This window comes from Dreissena polymorpha, chromosome 4, assembly GCF_020536995.1.
Source record: "Dreissena polymorpha isolate Duluth1 chromosome 4, UMN_Dpol_1.0, whole genome shotgun sequence".
Classification (NCBI taxonomy): Eukaryota; Metazoa; Mollusca; class Bivalvia; order Myida; family Dreissenidae; genus Dreissena; species Dreissena polymorpha.
In genome coordinates, this window is record NC_068358.1 from 59,563,176 (window position 1) to 59,580,456 (window position 17,281).

Sequence of the window (17,281 nt, forward strand, 5' to 3'; positions counted from 1 at the left end):
ATTGGAGGTACCGCCAGCTACATGCAATCTACCAATCAACTGCTGCGCTCCGACGAAGGAAGAAATATGAAGCGCCATCAAGCAACTGAATAACGGCAATGCTGCAGGACCTGGCATCAAACCGGCAGAAGCGCTGAATGCTGATATCTATTTGTGTGGATCAACTATACACGCTCCTCAGCAAGATATGGGAAGAAGAAATACCAACATAATAGAAAGAGTGATACCTTATCAAAGTCTCTAAAAAGACGACCTCAGTTCCTGCTCATACTACCGAGGAATCAGAAATGTTTTATCGCATGAACGGGACCAACAAGCCGGTTTCCTGTATGGCAGCTTAATCATATATGGTTAGCGTGTGCCTACGATATTAATGAGCAAAAACCTCATTTTGATTGAACAACAATCAAACTATAACGAAAAACCAAATTTTCTGAAAATAATCACTATCAAATATATATATATATATATATATATATATATATATATATATATATATATATATATATATATATATATATATATATATAGTGAAGGTCTTGTGTAATTTGAAGTAAGAATTTAATGTGTTTCTGTCGAGTTTAGCGCAGTTAAAATTGAACAATATGTGCGAATTAAATTTCTGTTTTAAATGTACCTTATTGTTAAATGGATGCACGAGTCTATAGTCAATCGGCAACCCGTTACTTTAGAGTTTAATGGATTCACAAGCCTTCGGCTAATAGGCTACCCGTTACTCGGCTACCCGTTACTTAAGAGTTTAGTAGATGCACGAGTCTGCTAGTAATTGGCTACCCGTTACTTAAAGTTACATAAAAAATAATGGTGGAAGAATGCTATTGCATGATATTTTGTAGGGCATGGCTGACAAATCATTGTGTAAGCATATCGCATCCGTGGTCGCAAATCAAGACCTTGGAATCCCCATGATTTAGAGAATAAGATCCGAAATTGAGATATACCGATAGGTATGCATATAAGTAATGATAATATTATAATGATTGCATATAAAAACACTGTCTGCCCCACTAGTAAATATTGCGAACTATTTTGTGTGGACTTATTACGCTCAATGCGTAATAATTTCGTCTTGTTCCGGAAGCATACTTTACACAAAATAAAGGTGAGCAGTTAACGTAGATTTAAGTAAACACAAAGTAAATGTAGTTTTTCGCATAATTAATGAATTTATCTTGTTCGCTATAATGCAAGCCCTGTTGCTACGTTAGTGTTGCTGGGGACCAATTAGTTTGTTTACAGCAGATACACGCTTTCAACTGGCTACAGTCCGTTTTAATTATTGGTCGTGAACAGATTACATGATAAATGGACGTTTGTTGTCGTGTATGTGCACTTGCCAGATGGTAAATACGCCCGTATATGCATTTCAACAAATTGATTTGACCCATCAAGTTGACATGTAACGATACATGTTTATAAGCAATGCGTTTTGGACACTGAAAACAATAAGGATTTAACACATAGGAGGGACGCTAGAGGTTTATTTTCAGGGACCCCTAAGGGGTGGGGTCCAATCAGAATGGATTTGGACGGATTTTGTCATGTCTTGGAAACGTTGTTAGTTACTTGGAGAATTACATGGATTTGGAAGTATTGCATTAATAACTAATTTAAAGAATTATATGGACTTGGAAACTTTATGGTAACAACTGAATAAAGAGCAAAGAACTATGCATCTAGATTATTTATATATGTGTCACTATGGTATACATATTGGTTTTGGTGCCGTGATTAGGATGAACATTGAAAAACGGAGTACAAACATCACTTTACGGAATTCACTGGCCAACAGAACAACCACAACGCGACATGAATTCAGGTCAGTTGTTTAAACATTGTAGCAAACTGAGAGAGGGAATTTCGAAATTTATTAAGTTAGAAATGGAAAGTAAAAAAGCGTCATGACAACGAAATTTTTAAGAATTGTTTTAAAGAATTGTACGTAGTTAGATGTTAAAAATAATAATGATAATAAGAAATTATGAACGAATAAATTAAAGTATCAAAAATCAATCCAATTTTACATTCATCGGTAATTTTTTTTATAAATATCGGTGAGCTGAGAATAAAATAGCTGAATAAGAACGTATTTGAGTTATACATTATTTTATGAGTAATAGAAAAAAATGAAATGAGAGCCGAACAAATAATTGAGAATATTTAAAAAAATATATAAATTTTGTATCAAATGAAATTCGTCTTCTAACTTATGGCATATACAACATGTTCTATTTTCACGTGGAGTAGGTATTGTTTTTTTCCATCAACCAGATTCAATTTCTAAATTATGTGCAGACATTCTTAATCTTGATCCTACAACTGTCTATATTTACCTGGTATAAATATGGTTGTAATTTAAAAGTTTAATACATAGTATATGAGCTAAATCTTGTTGACTCGTTTAATTCATGTGTCCAATTTTGTAAAAAATACATCCCTGATCCTTTATTTAAACGAGAGGAGAAACATATCTATGTCCCCAACACCTTGATATATCCACACATGAGGAAAACCTAAAGCTTGTAATAAAATCTTTACATTATATGCCCATGACTTGGTATCATTATTGTTTTCTTCGTTTTCTAACATGGTAGCATATACTATTTTTGCATATTTAATTGGTTCCATTTGTAATATTATAAACCAGTATTTTATAACATTTATATAAAATTTATTTTTCATTGGGGTTCTGCCCAGTTCCCCGTATACGAAATTATTTTGTGTTTGAGGCTTAACACCGAGTAGTTCTTTGCAAACTTGTAAATGTATTCTTTCTGTTTGTATGAAATTTTTGTTTAGCCCCCAAACCTCTGATCCGTAACTTAAGACTGGTGCAATTTAATGTCGAACAAATCTAACTTGTGACTTATTGACATTGTGGGAAATCTTGTAAAACAACTTTTTAACGTAAAAATAGCTTTCATAGCTTGACCAGTCAGTGCACTAAACGTACCATTAAAAGAGCCCCCGTTGTATAGACAATCCAAAGATAAGTAAAGTGTTGAAAAATGTCTAATTTTCTTTCTCCATATATGTAAAAATAACGTTTTTTCTCAGTGTACCTTTTCTAAAAATCATAATCTTAGTCTTATCAGTATTTACACACAGCTTCCATTTTTCACAGTAAGCTTCTAACAAGTGTAATCAGTTTTGAACTCCAGTTTCAGTCTCTGACAGCAGTACGATATCGTCTGCATATAACAGCAAAAAATAATTTTAAGTCACGTGATATAAAATATTCTTCAATGTCGTTAAGGTACATTGAAAATAAAAATGGTGAGAGCGATTCACATTGTCTTTCAAAATCTTCACTCAGCTGATTTTTATTTTTTACTTTCGATCTGACGGTAATATACATCGCTTTAATTATATCAAGCATTTTACCTCTAACCCCAAATTTTATCAATTTAAACCAAATAACATCCGTAACCAAGTAATCAAATGCCTAAGTAAAATCGACAAAAGCTGCATAACATTTCTTACCATTGTTTAGCAAGATGCATAATAGCACTATGTAGTACAAAAATGTTGTCTACTGTTCCCATTTTCCCTTTAAAACCTGCCTGTGCTTCGATATATACATGATATTTCTCTGCCCAATTATTTAACCTATTATTAAGGAGTTTTGTAAACAATTTTCCAAATGATCTTAATAACGTAATGCCCCTATAATTTTCTGGTAAAGATGCGTCCCCCTTTTTATAAATAGGCACTATATGCCCTTCCGCACATTTATCTGGAAAATGACTAGCGTTAAACAATTTATTACAACAACTTAAGCAGAACATTATAACATGAAACATTTTGCACTCCGCATTTGAAGAAATCATTAAGAAGTTTATCTGGTCCAGCGGACTTGCCATTGTTTAAAGTTGCACATGCCCTTTTAATTTCCTCTACACTTATGGGAATATTCAGTTCATCAAACATCACCTGTAGTTCTCCGTTTAAATATCTTTCATTAAAGTATAAAATGTCTTCGTCTGGTTGAAAAAGCACAGATTGGGGATCATTTACAGAGTTAAAATATTCAAAAAATTGTTGAGTACTTATGGGACACTTATCTTGCACAACCGTTCCTTTTAATAGTTTCCAGTACATTTTAGCATTATCGATTTTTGACTTTTCTAATTTTTGAGTTTCATTTTCATCAACCACAATTTTTTTCTTTCTTAATGTGTTCTTATAAGTATTTCTTGCCTGTACCATTTCCTGTCTTGTTTCTATATTAGGGTGATTCCTATAGGTATTTAGACATTTATAATATTTCGACTTTGCATCGTAACAATCTTTATCAAAGTATAACTTGTTTTCGATATTTTTAAATTGTTTAGTGTTATTTATGTTTAATTGCTTTCTAAAAAGAGGACTACAAACACTTTCTAGAATATCACAAAATGATTGGAGATTACAAACCAAATCACTACTACTATCAGATAATTCAATAGTTTTTGTAAGACCATCAAATTTCCTTGAAATGTTTTCATCTGAGAGAGCATTAAAATATTCATCTTCCTTATTGGAATCCCATTTATATTTCTAAGGTAAAAAGTTTTCATTATTATCAACAACATTGGCATTTTCATCATCAACAACAGCATTAATGCTAAAAGTTATTACACAATGATCAGAAATAATATTAGGGTCTAGTACTTTAAAAGTATTCACATGTTTAAAAAAAGTTGATTTACACAATACATAATCAACAACACTACATCCTTGAGTACTTACACATGTGAATTTTCCAATATTGCTATCAGCACCACATCTCCCATTTAATATTCTCAACCCAGTTGATTTACAAAAATCTAATAAATTCTTGCCATGTTCATTAATACATTTATCCTGGCTTAATCTTGGTAATTCAACATCAAAAACATATCCATCAGGTAAGATATTTGATACAAAAGAATTTTCATTTTCAACATAATCGGCTTTTCCCCCTACTCAAGCATTTAGATCTCCAGTAACAATAAAATTAAAATCATTTCCATACATTGTTTCAAATGTAATCATATCATCAGTAATTGTTTCAAAGATATTATTTTCGCTTAGTAAAAATCTGCTTCTCCCCCGAGGGACATTATATGTTAGACATAATAAAATATCTCTTTCTAGATTGAATAAGTTCCCTTTTATTTTTATCCATATAATACAATCATCATAATGTTTTACAAAGTCAACATACCCCTTTAAAGAATCATGTATGTAAACAAAAACACCACCGCTATTCCGTTTTGTACGGTGGCATAGAGGTGACAGACATTCACTTCTCTTGTTTTAAATTGCTCTCCTCTATTTTTCTAGAAAAAGAGGAGTGCAAAACTAAATAAAAGCGGCGTGCATTTAAAAAAAGAGCGGTGCTTCTCTTGTTTTAAAAGATCTCCAATTTTTTCTATCTCGTGGCCACGAGTTAGCTATGTCGTGGCCACGAGATAGAAAAAAGAGGAGTGCAAAACTAAATAAAAGCGGCGTACAATTAAAAAAAGAGCGGTGCAGAAAAAAGGCAGAGTGCATTAAATAAAAGAGGAGAGCATTTTTGTCATCTCGAGATCCCGACATAGCTAACTCGTGGCCACGAGTTAGTTAGCCAATCAAATTGTGCGTAACATGTGTAAATATTCTGTACGCATATATTCTGGTTCCCAGCTTCCACTGTAAACAAATAGAAGCCTGGTATTGGCGGAATCATGGTCGACGCGATAATAATGGTGAGTTTACCAAATATTTACAAATGTGGCTCGTCGGGGTATCATTCATTTTTCAATCGAAATGCATATATTTCATTCTGTAAACGTTCATCCTTTTTTTCGAGTTCTTCCGCATATTAGAGTTAATTAATGTGTCATAACCTGAGTATGTTTTGGACAAGTACACAGATAGTGTAATTTCGGATGTTTGAGTAAATTTGTAACATACTGTATTTGTTATGTATTTTTGAGTAGTGTGACAAATATGAGAGCATTGCGGTGTGGTTATCTTTGTTTAAGAGTAGTAATGCATTTTTATGTATTCATGCCTTTTTCCAGGTTCACCACAGTCAGAATTTCAGACCTGCTTTTCCCAGATTAGCAAAATGCTTCTAAATATCTTTTCTAAACTCCATTAAAAATGGTTCGTGGTTTTCAAGACAAAGTTATTCATAATTCATAATTCAAATCATTAATCATATTTCAGATGGATCATACTTGATTCCAACTAATTGAGAGTAAGTCTGGCCCAGATCACACATACAGTGCCTATGCCCAAAAAACTCCAGTACCCCTCACGAGGAAGCAAGAGGGCAATATCAACTCCCACAAGAAAAACACCTAAACATGAACATAAAAGGATTAAACTGGTGATTATTTTTCACTTTCTAGTACTACTTCCTTTTCTATAATAATTCAATTGTATTTTTATAATTGTGAAATCTCTTCAACAAATTGTAGAAAAACACAATATATCACTTATTAAGTACCAACATTTGGTATATATCACTTATTAAGTACCCACATTTGGTATATATACTATGGATTTAATATTTGTTAAACATACGCTTGCTTAATAGAACACTGTCTTGTTGTGTGTATGTTATATTTTTGCAATTAATATTACGTTCTTTGCATTAGGACATGGGCTAAAATTTAAATTCAAAGATCAAATAAACCACTCTTCATTCATATAAACTATTTTGGCACATCCCCATCAATCCTTTTTCAAGCTTTGCCATTAAACACTCAAATTTTCATCACTGATCTAGGATGAAAAATCCAGAAACAACAAATGGTCCATCGAAGAGAAATCTTTTCTGAAAGAATACAGTCAGAAATTACGAAAAGATGGCGAGTCAGAAAACAGTTTCTGGAACAACTGTGCAATTGCCATGAACAACATGTTTGGTGGAAAAAAACAGAACAGGTACATAATGATTCTTAAACAGTAATAACATTAGTATATTTTCCTTATTTTGCTGTCAGAGCACTCAATTTTATATTCAGGTATGATACAATGTCATATGAGCCATGCTTATTAAATTGAATTTAGAAAACAATCATTACCATATGTCATAAGCTGTACATACATTGTATGTACACAACAGAAACAGTGGGAGATGATAAATGTAGTAAAGGGGTGGGTGATTTATTAAATAAAAAATCTAAAACGGCTATCAATCAGATATGTTGTTTTTGTAAAATATATGACTAATTTTTAGTCAATTTAAACAAATAATTTTTTTGAAATGACTACTAATAATGAATAAAACACTTTTTAAGAAGTCTATGATATAGAAACATAGATTATTAATGTTTGCTAAAATAACATTATATTGTCATTTCTTTTAAAGAAAAAAAAAATTATCAAGCAATAATATCATATATTATTATTTCTGTTTTGTTTTTTTATTTTACCTTTTTTTGCTTTAATCAGGTTCCAGCTCTCCAAGAGAAGTTGCAGGGCATATATTGACTTCTTCATTGAGAGGAAGTATCGTTGTAGAACTTTTAAATGAAATTGAATATGCAGCAAAAGAATGCTACAATAAGGACAGCGTTTTAGCCCAAAAGGATTTCTGTGACCTGGCTGAATTTAAATTGCATGAACTCATTGATGAACTATTAGAGCAACAGCCACTGCTAGCTGATGTTCTCTTGGCTGTGTCTCTACCAACCTCTAAGATAGGGAATACAAAATCTGTTCAGAGACTAAAACTGGTCATATCTACTGTGTTTGGAATGTTGATGTATACAGGATTACAGGAGTTGTCGTTACAACTCGTTAGTTCATAAGATAATCGCAATGACTTTAGCTAAAGATAAAACATGCCCAAAATTACATTTAGTTTCACCTGTGTTTCTTATTTTCTTCAAGTGTTTTGTTTAAGCCCAAAAACACAAAATATGCCTTAACACCTTGTTTATAGAATGGAATATTGTAAAGTGTGCAATTTATATTTAATCATTTTAAGAGTAACTCAAGAGAAAATTTCATTAAAGAGTTGACAAACTCAGCTGTGAATGAATGTTTGTTTTATAAAATATTCAATGTATGTATTTTAAATATATCTTTATATGTTTTTAATATTTCACAATATCTAAATACACATACAGTAAAAAGCATACCAGGTATTAAAAAAATCTTTCTTAGCCAGAAATTAGCAATATACATGTATAGTTTCTTGCCATTTGATAAAAAAAAAACAACGTATTAAACATTAAATTATGTACTATTTTCTTAACCCGCAAGTTTGTGAAATTGGGTATTTGATATTTATGTTACTGTTCATGACACATGTTTTGTTTGGAAATTAAATAAATCTTTTGGAACATCTATTTAATAGCGCTGACCCAGGCTCTTAAGGTCCTTGATGTTTTAGCTCACCTGAGCTCAGATGAGCTCATAGGATCGATGAATGTCTGTTGTCCGTCCTTCTTCTTTTAACTCCCCTTTGGGTTTTTTTTCTGCTCATAGATCGAGAAACTTGGTCAAGATGATTGTTTGGAGGAATTGTAGGTCAAGTTCAAAGACGGATCATCAGGGGTCAAAAACTAGGTCACTATGCCATTGACAAATATTGGCTACCTGTACTAAGGTGAGCAATATAGGGCCATTATGGCCCTTTTGTTTTAATTCTACCCTTAACACAATCAGGAATATGTTTACAAATCTTGCAAAAAAAATAATCTTATATCTTGTCCATTTCGTTTCAATTTTTGAATAATTGTAGTTCTATATGTAATTAGAACACCATTTAAATTTCATTAATATACCTTACGTAAAAATGTGTTAAATTTGATGTCAAAAGTGAATTTCCCAGCAGGATTCTCAGGGTTTGTAATTCTTAACTAATAAATCATTTTTAGCCTAATATAGAAGCAAAAAAAAATTGGTCCTGTCAATTTCATGAGTCAGTCAGGGATTAAACAATAGAAATTTTAAAGGGGCCTTTTCACAGATTTTGACATGTATTGAAGCTTGTCATTAAATGCTTTATATTGATAAATTTAAACATTTGACCTAAAAATCTCCAGTAAAAAAACAACAAGAATACAATTAAAAAAAAGGAAAAAAAGTAAGCCTCAACTGGACTCGAACCACTGACCCCTGAGGTCCTGGAGTAAAAAGTCTCCCGCCTAGACCACTCGACCAACCATGCTCATGCTATGAGCGGATGTATTTTTTTAATGAAATAAGCAATCCTTTTAGTTTCCCAAACTATAACGACAACAGCAGAACTTTCCAAATTATTCAATCGTTTCGCGTTGCAACGCTTTATAATTCCAAGGTTTTCAAATTGTCAAAGATGCATATAATCAATATTTTAGAGCATGGTAAATGTTCAGTAATACTTTTTCCTCACAAATACCATTGCTAAAACGAAAATTTGTGAATATGAAACATTTTTTTTTTCAATTTACCAAAACGTGAAAAGGCCCCTTTAAGGTCAGCCATATAAAAGATAAATTGCTCTGCTACACAGCAGATGTCATAAATAAGAAATAAACAAGCAAATTCATTGAATTGATATCCCCCGCAACATATGCTTTGTTTGAGGATGGGTGCAAATCGGACGGATGAACATACTGACAGATGGACTGGCGGTGGAAATATACTCAAACCAAGTTTCAATGAAATCCGCCAAAGCACTTCCAAGATATGGCTCCGGACACATAAGTTCCTATAGTAAAAAGCATTTTTTCAAGATACAAAGGGCCATAACTCTGTTTTTAACAGATGGTATACAATGCCATTTGGCGTGCATCATCCTCTTATGCATGTATATACTCATACCAAGTTTCAATGAAATCCGCCAAAGCACTTCCAAGATATGGCTACGGACACAAAAGTGCCTATAGTAAAAAGCATTTTTTCAAGATACAAAGGGCCATAACTCTGTTTTTAACGGATGGTGTACAATGCCATTAGGCGTGCACCATCCTCTTATGCATATATATACTCATACCATGTTTCAATGAAATCCACCAAAGCACTTCCAAGATATGGCTCCGGACACAAAAGTGCCTATAGTAAAAAGCATTTTTTCAAGATACAAAGGGCCATAACTCTGTTTTGAACACATGGTGTACAATGCCATTTGGCTTGCATCATCCTCTTATGCATATATATACTCATACGAAGTTTCAATGAAATCCACCAAAGCACTTCCAAGATATAGCTCCGGACACAAAAGTGCCGGACGGACGGACGGACGGACAATGCCAAAACAATATCTCTCCGCCTCTTGCAGGGGATAAAAAATGTACCTCGTGACTGTTAGTTTGTTGTTATTTGTTTATACTTCGGTTATGTTTATTTGTTATTTATCCTTAAAGTATTATAGAACTTGAAAAACCAAACACACTGAATTAGTTAAAGCTGACAGTTATTGCTTCAATCTTGTTTTAATATTACTTACATTTAATGACAATCACCTTTTAGCCAAATTGTAGAGAAAAACCAATGGAATTTTTCTAAAATGAAGCAAAACCAAGTATAAGATTTTTCATTGGCTAATTCATTCTACAATTTTCTGAAATGTGGTGTTTCTATGATCCTTTAAACTAATTGTTCCTATAGTAAGTTAGGCGCACCGACTTGAAACAGGTGTTGTAAATTATGAATTATTCACTATATACATTTGTATATAATGTATCCTTATATAATTTCACTCAACAGAATGCCTTTCAGGTAAATGGAAATATATGAAGTATTACCTAAATGTGTTTGGTTTAGCTTTTCAAACCCATTAAGTTGATTTATTTAAGGTAATATTAAAAAAAAATCAAATGAATTATACACAAAAATGTTTGATCATTGTAGGTGTATGACAGACTTCAACCTTTGGGTGTCACTCTGAGCCATTCAGGCATGTTGTATACAATAGATCAGATATCGGGACATTTTAATACTGAATTAATTGATTCCATTGCCAGTGGAAAGAAATTCAGAATTGTTGGGGACAACATTAACTTTCATTGAGTTTAAGCACTGTCCCAACAAGAGCTGTCAGAGGACAGCGCCCTCGAATATTCGAGTGCTTGACAGTATAACGTAAGCCATCATGGGGTAATATTCAAATTATTCAATAAGGTCAAGGTAATAGTTCGGGTATATTTTCCACAATCTATTGGACATTTGAAAAGACATAAAAAAAACTAATAAGATTTTATTTAAAGTTTGATTGCAATTGCTTGGGTGGGAAGTTTGGACGGTCCTTCAAAAATAAAGTAAATAAATATATTTATATATTTTTTTAACCATGTTTCAAAGAAAAAAATATTCTTGTTTGGGTTGGGTGGGGGTTGAGAGGGGGGTATAATGTGGGGTGTGGTCATTTATTAGATGATCTTTCAAAAATAAAAAATGGGGGGGGGGCAGGGATTCTGGGTTGGGGCATGGGGTATTGTTTGGGTGGAATCCATTGTGGTATTCAGGTAAGTGTTGTTTTGTCAAAGTATTAATAAAATCTGATCATAAATAAAGATGTAATGGCAATTTAACTAAAATTTACTCTTGACCTTCACAGTCAAGGTCATTCAAAGGTCAAGGTCAAATTGAACTTGGCAGGTACAGTACCCTCATGATAGTAAGAAAATATTTGAAATTTGAAAGCAATAGCTTTGATACTTTAGAAGTCAAGTGGATCTAAACACAAAGTATAACAAAATACTCAGTTACTAAGATAAAAAAGGGCCATAATTCTTACAAAATGCTTGATACAGTTGTCTGCTCTTGTTTATAGATTGGGGTCATGTTGTTAAAGAAGTTTGCAAAATATGAAAGCAATATGTTAAGGAACATTGAAAATATTTGAGGTGGTACGCAAACTTTAACATAGATTTATCAATAATATGCATATTCTAAATGAAAAAAGTGCCATAATTCTTACAAATGCTTGATATAGTTGTCTGCTCTTTTTTATAGGTTGGGGTCATGTTGGTAAAGAAGTATGCAAAATATGAAAGCCATATGTCAAGGGACATTAAAAATATTTGGGAATGGTACGCAAACTTTAACATAGATTTATCAATTATATGCATATTCTAAGTGGAAAAGGGCCATACTTATAACAAAATGTTTGATATAGTTGTCTGCTCTTGTTTATAGGTTTGGGTTATGTTGGTAAAGAAGTATGCAAAATATGAAAGCAATATGTCAAGGGACATTCAAAATGGTTGGGATGGTACGCAAACTTTAACATAGATTTATCAATAATATGCATATTCTAAGTGGAAAAAGGGCAATAACTATTACAAAATGCTTGATAGAGTTGTCTACTTTTGTTTATAAGTTGGGGTAATGTTGGTAAAGAAGTATGCAAAATATGAAAGCAATATGTCAATTGACATTGAAAATATTTGGGGTGGTACGCAAAACTTTAACATTTGCACGCTAACGGGAACGCCGACGCCGGGGTGGGTAGGATAGCTCCACTATATATATTTCATATATAATAGTCGAGCTAAAAATCCGGTGAAGAAGATTAACACGGAAGAACTGCACACATGGATTTCTCAGAACCAAATTAAGTGTTATTATGAAATTGGACGTTAAAAAATAGGGTTAAATTATTATGCTTAATAGTTCTGAACTTGTTATTCAAATTACATAGAATGTTTGAATTGTAAAAACATTGTTATGGACAATGAATTTTTATTACTAAACTGTTTTCCATAATACCAAAAAAATATTGTTTCCGGTCACCAGATTGACCCTCTTTTTTGTATCCCAACCCAATTTTTTTTATTGACACTTTCTTTAAATAAAATGTCAAAAGTCAATTATTGATAAGTTAGTTCTTTTTAAGGTAGATTTGATCATTTTTCAACCAAAATAAGCATAGCAGCACAATTAATAACAGAACAGAAAAGAACTTTATTAGGTAACTTATACTACATGGTATATCGCTACAAACAAATGTTAATTTATAAACATAAATCACGCAACTCCCGTACCATTCTCACACATTTTCACCCATACGCACTATCCTAAGAAACACACAAGCATACACACACACTCACACTAACATATGCATTAATTCAACATAGAATATACATTTTCATCAAACATAAATGATAAATAAATCAATCCAATCAAATATATTTAAGATATTTAATATATAGACTTTCCTAAAAAGATGTGAAAAATCAATTTATCAAGGAATCTTGTAATGATAATATGTATGCTTTTAGTTATGTGACAGTTTACTAAAATCATATTCTATCCCCAGTTCCTTATTACACAAATCACAACAAATTGAAAACTGTTAGACTTTCTTAGTTTCAAAACCAAAATACTGGTTTACTAAAGTTCTAAGGCAGATAGTTGAGTTTCCACAATAGTCCTTCATTTCTCTGGTCATATGTGCAGATGCAATGACTGATTTGTTAAAGAAGAGAATGGCCAGGGCATCAACATGGCTTCTTCCTGCTCTGCCGATCTCTTGTATGAAAGCTGCATATATATATATATATATTTTGCTAAAAATATTAGGAAATTTGTTTCTAGTTTTAGATAAACTTTGTTAATAGGAATAAACAGCTCCAGAAAAAAAGGATTATTTGTGTCATGTTTGAGCTGAGAGAACAGATAAGAACTTAAAAGCACAAAATAAAGTTGTATAAGCTCAGGTCAGTTTGTTTGCATCTGCAGATCAAAACTTCATTATCTATTATCTTGTTTGTGCTCAATGCTCAATTCTGTGCTCATTGCTCAAACTGCAAATAGTTTTGTTTACTTTTATATCTAATATTGGAGCTTAATTATGCTTACATTATGACCAATGTTGTTTAATTCTGTGTTCGCAATCAGAGACGAAGATACTAACGTCTCTGTCGCAATGCATCTGTAACTGACTTGCTGTTGATAACCTGAAAAAAGAAGAAAGCAGTGTAGTGTAAGGGCTAGTTTAAATAATTAGACCTTGGTTACACAGGATTATCATCCCTCCAAGGAAAGTTACAAGAATCTGGATTTAAGCTCGCTCGGTAGGCATGCTAGAATAATGGTCATAACAGGTTTAAGTCCTGCATGTGTCATAATCTCTTTCTCTTGTGTGCTATGACTATGTAAATTGCTTAGCATTTGAATTTAAAATTTAAAAAAAAAATACCGATTATTTACAATAATAATTATTTTAACTCAGCTCTCTCAACCATCATAGCAAAATTTGCAAGAACAATAAGACAATGTAAATACTTCTATTAGAATGAGCAGTGGCTTGTAAAATTTATTATATAGTTGTTTGTTATAAATGAGCATTGAGGAAAAAATCAAATTAAATGGATGTACAAATACATTATCGATTTTTAAACATAATAAATTGAATTATGTTAGCAAAAAATGTACATATCATTGGTAATAATAAGGATTTTGACGGTACTATTATACTCCATATAATTAATGTTATCCGAAATTACATTTTCCATTTATATTTCAACTTATGAAAAATGAAAAATCTCATACAAAATCAATCGTTCCGTGAAAATGAATCATACCATTGAAATACTTAATTATAATACTGATCAAGAGATAAATAATTTGCACAACGAACCACCTTTTAAATTTTGCTAGTTAACACACTATTGCCATCGCCTTCGCTATAATACCTGTACCTGCTGACTCTTTGTATACAAATGGGCAGGTAATCCAGAATAAACGTTAAATTGACATAATAAACAATTTGATTGGCTGAGCTAAGTCGGGATCTCGAGATGACAAAAATGCTCTCCTATTTTATTTAATGCACTCTGCCTTTTTTCTGCACCGCTCTATTTTGAATTTTACGCCGCTTTTATTTAGTTTTGCACTCCTCTTTTTTCTATCTCGTAGCCACGACATAGCTAACTCGTGGCCACGAGATAGGAAAAATTGGAGAGCAATTTAAAACAAGAGAAGCACCGCTCTTTTTTTAAATGCACGCCGCTTTTATTTAGTTTTGCACTCCTCTTTTTCTAGAAAAAAGAGGAGAGCAATTAAAAAAAAGAGAAGTGAATGTCACCTCTATGCCACCGTAGTTTTGATCCTACACGTTTGTCTCTATTTATTATAAATGAGTGAAAGTTTGGAACATCGTAATTATAAAATCATTAAGCCATGTTTCCATAAATAGCAAAATTTTGTGAGACATAAACAGTCTTTTCATTTCTTCGTCATCTAATTTTTATAGGTTTTACCCACAAGTCCTTTAACGTTCAATAAACACTTCTTGACCTCGTTTAATCCCTCACCGCATTTCTAATTACGTTTGTGATTGGTCGATATTTCTGCACTCCGTGTTTCCTCGGTGTCGACTTGCTGGGATCCCAGCGAGTATTCACGTTTTACCACATCTGACGGGTGTTCTTGTCTATTTTTAGAATCTGGGCGTTTTTCAGCAAAAGATTTATTATCGATTTCATATTGCTTTTCTTCAAGGGTAGTTGTTTTATGCGAGTTGTTTACTTTCATGTGGGCGTTGCCTCTGTCACTTTCTTCATAGCTGTGTTCGCGATGTTATCTAACATTAAATAATAACAACAGAAGCAACAACGCGATGACGGTTGGTTCGGCGACAAAAACAACAGGAACAACAATAACCTAAACAGTCTTCGAACCTCCGTACACAGTTCAACGAAGCCGATCGCGTACGAATGACGTGATAGACCCGACTTGAAAGCAGCAGCGTATTTACTACGTGAAATTCCCCTTCACGGCTTGGCAAGGGGCCCATCTTCTTCACGGTGGAAGCGACATAACATCAAAACTCCCGACGTACAGCAAGTCGAACGATCAACGTAATGGGACCTGTGATGTTGTTCAACTCAGTTTCGATTGCCATTTAAATTACATTACATGACTTACACTTATTTATTTCAGCTGAAACATTCGTCAAAATTTCCTTTTACAAATTATAAATATATTTATTTAGATAGGTAACAGGATAAGTATTGATGCAAAGCATCAAACGGCGTCGGGAATTTCAGTGTAAAAGGCACTCAATGAAGTTACATGGAACGTTTTTTTTCTACTGTAAATATTAATATATTGACCGATTATTTTAAATAAAATAGAAAAAGATACTGGTATAACCATTATCTATGATTTTGTGTTATAACTCCCAAATAACCATTATTTATGATGTTGTGTTATAACCCCCAAATAACCATTATCTATGATTTTGTGTTGTAACCCCCAAATATTTCATAGTTCATTTTATTTAAAATTGGTTTCCTTTTCTTTTACTGGTATCCGTGTGCAGTTTTCATTACTGGAACAGAACTGTGTAGGTTTTAAAAAATCTGCTTCATCTTGTAAGCGTAATTTCATATGTTCTCAACTTCAAGGGGAGATGATTCTGAACTTATTCTTACGTTGCTCATTTACGATAGGGGTTGAGTACTCATTGATATGAAAACAATGTAAAAGTTTGGAAAAAAAATTGAATGAAAACTGTAAATTGCAAAAAGAAGCTGCATTTCACAATACTTTGAAAGTCAGTGAAAGATTATAATAGATTTATTGCTCCGATATTCATCATTTTCAATAGGGTTCGAGTAATACTGATATATAAACACTTAACAAGTTTGGAAAGATTCAGACGAAAGTTGTGAAATCTTTTAAACAAGTGGAAATTGTTTATTTTGTCAAATTTAATAGTAAAAAATATGGACTTATTGTTCCGATGTTTCTGATTTTAAATGAGGTAAAAATGCTCATTGATATGAAGACACTGTAAGTTTGGAAAGAATATGATGAACAATGTTGACATAATCACCTAACCAAGCAGTTTTTCACTTTTATTTTAAATTCAACGAGACATAATTCTGGACTTATGGTCCGATATTTCTCATATAGAGTTTGGGTTGGGTCCTCATTGATAAAAAACCTGTGAATGTTTGGGAACAATCGGCTGAAAATTGTGGACTTCGAACAAGGATTTCAAAATTTCTCAAATTCTAAGGAAGATAACTATGGACGTAATGGTCGGATAATGCTAAAGGGCCCATACCACCTGGATAGTAATACGTGTCGCGCTTCGCGCTATATATGTGGTTCTTAAAAAAACTTCGAGGAGTGCTTGACTTAAGGAAAACGGGTTGCAGGGACACAGCTCCTCTTTGATAGCGGCTGCTCCCTTTATCGCAACTCATTGTTACAATCAGTAATTCGTGTCGCGCTTCGAGCTCTATATGTGGTAGGGATAGTACTTAAGGCCTATGATTGACACCCATAAAAATACATGGATAACAGATGTGTTGTTTGCATTTATTTGTAAATATAAAAACACGTGTATTTTTTA

The 17,281-nt window shown here is 32.6% G+C and overlaps 2 protein-coding genes across 5 annotated transcripts in view; both read left to right on the plus strand.

Moving 5' to 3' along the window:
• LOC127879983 (mucolipin-3-like) overlaps positions 1-17,281 on the plus strand; it is a 226,306-nt gene that overhangs the window by 45,216 nt on the left and 163,809 nt on the right. The gene's annotated exons all lie outside the window — the stretch shown is intronic.
• The window catches only part of LOC127879988 (uncharacterized), a 212,913-nt gene that overhangs the window by 12,471 nt on the left and 183,161 nt on the right, over positions 1-17,281 (plus strand). The window lies entirely within an intron of this gene.